Here is a 5,000-nt window from a genome sequence, read left to right as displayed (position 1 = left end):
AATGTGATTATTTTTCTTCTTCTTCCTCCTCCTCCTCCTTTTCTTCCTCCTCTTCCTCCTTCTCTTCTTCTTCCTCCTTTTTTTCTTCTTCTTCCTCTTTATTCCATCTGCTTATTCTAATTTTCTTGTTTTCTACGCATTTTCTCCTCCTCCTCCTCCTCCTCCTCCTCCTCCTCCATTTCCTGCATTCTTCCTGTTCGACTCTTGACCAGCAGGGGCACAGGAAACGCAGGTAACAGTGCAGGTGTTTATTCACAGAAGGTGTGAACAGAAGGCTGGAGGTAGGTGATCTCCCGGCGCCAGGCCGCGCACTTCCACTTAACACGTATGACTGAAGCCTAGCTCGTTCACTCATACACGTATTCATGCCTCACACAAGTCTCGCTCATTCACTCGTTCACACAACTAGCTAACAACCACACACCTCCCCCGAGACATAAGGAAGATTCCTTATCTTTGTTATGGCTACCGTAACACATGAAACAAAGTTACAATGATTGAAGTACAGAAAACACGGTACATATACACAAAACAAACACAGCGTACAATGAACACGTACGACTAATCGTAGGTGCTACGGTGCCACCGCACCTGCAGTCGTCTCGGCTCCCTACGCTGTCGGCTGCTTCGACGCTCTGGTTGCTCTCGGCCACGGTGTACCCCGTTACCCTGATGCTCCGGGCTGCCGGGATGGTGGTGTTCCTCGTGACCCTGATGCTGAAGCGCTGCACCGCCATGAGCGGTGTGCTGCTCGACAGGAAGGGGAGCAAGAGGTCTGTGTGGGCGTAGGTGTCTTCTATTACGCCACATCACGCGACCGCTGCCCATCTTGATGAGGTAGTCTCTCCTTCGCCCAACAGCCACGATGACACCCAGGCGATCCCAGAGGCCTGTCGTGTGATCTTGAACGTCGACGTGGCCACCGAGGTGCAGGAGAGGAAGAGTACGGGCGGACGCGTCGTGGCGAAGTTTCGCTTTCTTCCTCAGTCGCTCTGCCTTGGCGTCGCACTCATCAGCAGCGCGCTGCCACTGCTGAGCGTATGAGCGATGATGAGCCGGGACACAGGACCTCATAGGATGACCGAAGAGGACTTGTGCTGGTGATCGCCCTTCCGCCCTCGGAGTGTTGCGCAGTTCCAGCAACCCGCGAGCGAACGCATCCTCGTCCAGGTGTCCCTGCTGTGTGGTCGTGAGGATCAGCTTCTTCACGGACTTGACCGCTGCCTCGGCGTGACCATTGGAGCGTGGATAATGAGGTGAAGATACACGATGCTCCACCCCCCATCGAGCCAGGAAGCGCCGTACCGATGAAGAAGTGAACTGCGGTCCACCGTCAGTCCTCAGGAGAACAGGCACGCCCGTGTCGGCGAACACACCCCGAAGGACACGAACGAGCTGATCAGCCGATGCTGGACGTGAGCATGCAGACACGTGAGGCCACCCAGACAAGCGATCTACATACACGAGGTATGTACGGCCTGCTGCGTGGAAGTAGTCTGCAGAAACTGACTCAAACACCCTGCTGGGTGTGTCCGTGTCCTGCCAGAGAGGTTCGTTGGCTTGGCTTGGTAGGAGTGGACGGCATAGTGAGCATCCAGAAACGACGTTCTCAACGTCTCTGTCCATACCAGGCCAGTACACCGTTTGTCGGGCCCGTCGCTTGGTGCGCTCCATCCCCTGATGACTGTCATGGAGTCGCTCTAGTGTTTCTCGGCGGAGGCTGTGAGGAATAAGAAGCCTCGGCCCGTAAACCACCAGGTCGTCGTCTACGGCCAGCAGACTGCGCACCGGCCAGTACGTACGCAAGCGGTGATCGAGGTCGTGGCAATGATCAGGGAAGCCCTCGATGATGACGTTCTTGAGCAAGCAGTACTCCCCGTCTCTTGCTGCTGCGGCACGTACCATTTCCACAGTCTGATCCTGGAGTGGTGCTAAGCGGACGCCGTCCTCATTGGTGGCAGATAACGCTGAGATGACCGCTGAGTGGAGAGGGTCGAGGTCACCAGAAGTAGCGTCGTCTGTCAACTCGATGGCCATGGATCCACCAGCCATTGCACGTAAACCTTCCTTTGCTTCGAAGACGCTGGGAAAGGCCTTGATCACAGCAGCAGCGTGCCCCGCACGCTGCTGTGGCGTTGGGTCGTAGGAATGAGGCCAGCTGATCACTTCTGTGGGCGTAGATAGAGGTGGCTGCGAGGCGGTCGGGTACTTGATGGAGCTGTTGCCGGTGTGCTGTTCTTCCCTGCGTAGCGGTCGGATTTGAGCCGGAAAATCTTCGGGGAGGATTCCGAGAGCGATGGAATCGTACCAGCTAAGCAGCGCCCCCTTCACCTCCTTCACCACGCTCACAACAGTCTCAGCTTCCCTGTCGCCCAGTTGCAAGTGCGACGAGAAAGTTCCTACACAGGTGAGGGGGTGATTACCGGCAGCATAAAGTCCATCACCATCAGCGGGCGCCAAGCTGGAGGGCGGGATTCCAAGGAGTGTTGCCGTGTCGAGGCCAATAACGGTCGTTTCGGCCCCAGAGTCAGGAGTCCACGTAATCTTGTCTCTTCCAGCGGGATGTGTGGCGGTAATGAGCACCTGGGGCGCAGGTCGTGCCGTCACCGTCTTTGTGTATACGCCTGATAAGAGCTGGTATACACTGGCACTGGCTCCCCGCCTCGGGCCTGCACCGCGATGAGGAGAGACAGTTGAGGAACTCCTCGAAGCTCCTCGTCGTTTCCTCACTGTCTGCTGACATACACTCGCAAAATGCCCTCTTTTCCCGCAGTTACGACACACTTTATCTATTGCCTGGCATCCCCTTTTGTCACTGCGACAATCTTTGCCACAACGATAACAGCCCGTGGGGCTTGAGCCCCGAAACTGCCCTTCCTGTAGTTCGAGACAGCGTTCACACCATGGCTCGAAGAGTGAGAGCCGCCCCTTAGTACTGCACTACACTGGTTAGCGCTCTCTGATGCTCTGCAAATATCTATGGCGTTTTCAAGGGTGAGTTTCTTGTTTTCCAGCATGCGTTTCAGAGCCACTTCGTCTCGTGTCCCAACGACAATTCTGTCACGCAGCTGATGGTTTATGCACTGGTCGCAAAAGTCACAGAAATTGGCGATTTCCTTAACAGCACATAAAAAGTCGTCAAAACCTTCTTGCGTTTCTTGCACGCGGGAGTAGAAGTCTCTTCTATCCATGATGATGTTGCGCTGGCTTCGCAGGTACTCACACATTGCATCGAGGATGGTTCTTAACTCCGCGTCTCTTGGTAAGCTTATCCCGTAGCGAAGTGTACGGGTCCACTCGTCGTCTAGGACAGCAGCGAGTGCCGCCCTCTGCTCAGCCAGGGAGAGACAGTCTATCCTGGCGAGGGTTACGTATCCTTCAAACTTATGGCGCCACGTGTCGAACTCACGTAAAGATGCTGACGCCGTTAAGTGAGGAATGATGGTGGCGGACGTCGGGAACCTCGCGCCCTGGGTAGACGTGCTGCGGGCTGTGGTTTCGCCTTCATTGCTCGCCGTGGTGCGACTGGGAGCTTGTGTCCCCACTCTCTCCAGCAGCTGGGTTAAACGCTCCTCGCGAGCCTGACTCTGCTCCGACTGTCGCGCTAGCAGAGCCTGACTCTGCTCCGACTGTCGCGCTAGCAGGGCAGCCAGCGCCTCCAACTGCTTCTCCATTCTGCGCCGTACCCACTGCAGCCTTGTCCTGATCCTACTCACTGCGCCATGTTCGACTCTTGACCAGCAGGGGCACAGGAAACGCAGGTAACAGTGCAGGTGTTTATTCACAGAAGGTGTGAACAGAAGGCTGGAGGTAGGTGATCTCCCGGCGCCAGGCCGCGCACTTCCACTTAACACGTATGACTGAAGCCTAGCTCGTTCACTCATACACGTATTCATGCCTCACACAAGTCTCGCTCATTCACTCGTTCACACAACTAGCTAACAACCACACACTTCCTACAGTTACTATCTCCTTTTTCTCTACTCCTCCTCCTCCTCTTCTTCCTCCTCCCCCTCCTCTTCCTCCTCCTGAATTTTAAGTAAGGGTAGTCCTCCCTCTCCCTCTCCCTCTCCCTCTCTCCCTCTTCCTCTCCCTGCTTCTTCTGCTAAACTGGAGCAAGAGTAGGTCCCCCTTCTCTCTCTCTCTCTCTCTCTCTCTCTCTCTCTCTCTCTCTCTCTCTCTCTCTCTCTCTCTCTCTCTCTCTTGTAAAGTTAAATTTGTATGTAAAAAATATTACCACTTACTCTCACCTTTCTGACAATACCGAGAGAGAGAGAGAGAGAGAGAGAGAGAGAGAGAGAGAGAGAGAGAGAGAGAGAGAGAGAGAGAGAGAGAGAGAGAGAGAGAGAGAGAGAGAGAGAGAGAGAGAGAGAGAGAGAGAGAGAAAATGAGTTTATTAGTAAAGATTTAAAATTTTCATTTCATCTTAGTAGTAGTAGTAGTAGTAGTAGTAGTAGTAGTACTCGTGTTATGAATGACAGAGAAACACACACACACACACACACACACACACACACACACACACACACATGGGTCCCGACCGAGTCCAGAGTTGCCAGGTCCGTGGTTTTCTCGCCCAATTGGGCTCTTTTTCCTGGTATTGGGCGTGAAAAACATGGTTTCCGCGGTTTGGCGCTTTTTGGGCTCTTTTTACCGCAGTTGGGCTATTTTCTGGGCTACTTATATTTGAAAATATATAATATACTCTTGCCTTCCCTACATACCAAATCAGGGAGTAGACTCACTCGTATGATAAGGAGTGGCGCCAGGTCAGCCAGTAGAAGGGTGGTGTGAACAAGTCTCCCCTCTCCCTAAGGGGATTACTACTAGGGCCGCATGACCTCATTAAGACTGTAGGGCATCCATCCTGAACACCTGCATGCCGCACCCATAATTTCCACATTCACCTCACAGCACACACACTGAAACACAGCCACTTTATTTATTCTCAGCCTCGTAGCTGCCTCAGCCTGCCTGGAGGAGATACAAGTATACTGGAT

General features: G+C 53.8%; 1 protein-coding gene and 1 long non-coding RNA gene across 20 annotated transcripts in view; both read right to left on the bottom strand.

Annotated features, from left to right (window-relative positions):
• Positions 1 to 5,000, bottom strand: part of LOC135107706 (valine--tRNA ligase-like) — an 82,139-nt gene that overhangs the window by 28,366 nt on the left and 48,773 nt on the right. The window lies entirely within an intron of this gene.
• Positions 1 to 5,000, bottom strand: part of LOC135107759 (uncharacterized) — a 24,268-nt gene that overhangs the window by 10,754 nt on the left and 8,514 nt on the right. The gene's annotated exons all lie outside the window — the stretch shown is intronic.

The sequence above is a fragment of the Scylla paramamosain genome, chromosome 2 (genome assembly GCF_035594125.1).
Source record: "Scylla paramamosain isolate STU-SP2022 chromosome 2, ASM3559412v1, whole genome shotgun sequence".
In the NCBI taxonomy this organism is placed as follows: domain Eukaryota; kingdom Metazoa; phylum Arthropoda; class Malacostraca; order Decapoda; family Portunidae; genus Scylla; species Scylla paramamosain.
The sequence above is the reverse complement of the archived record's forward strand: the minus strand, read 5'-3'. Positions and strand labels throughout refer to the sequence as shown.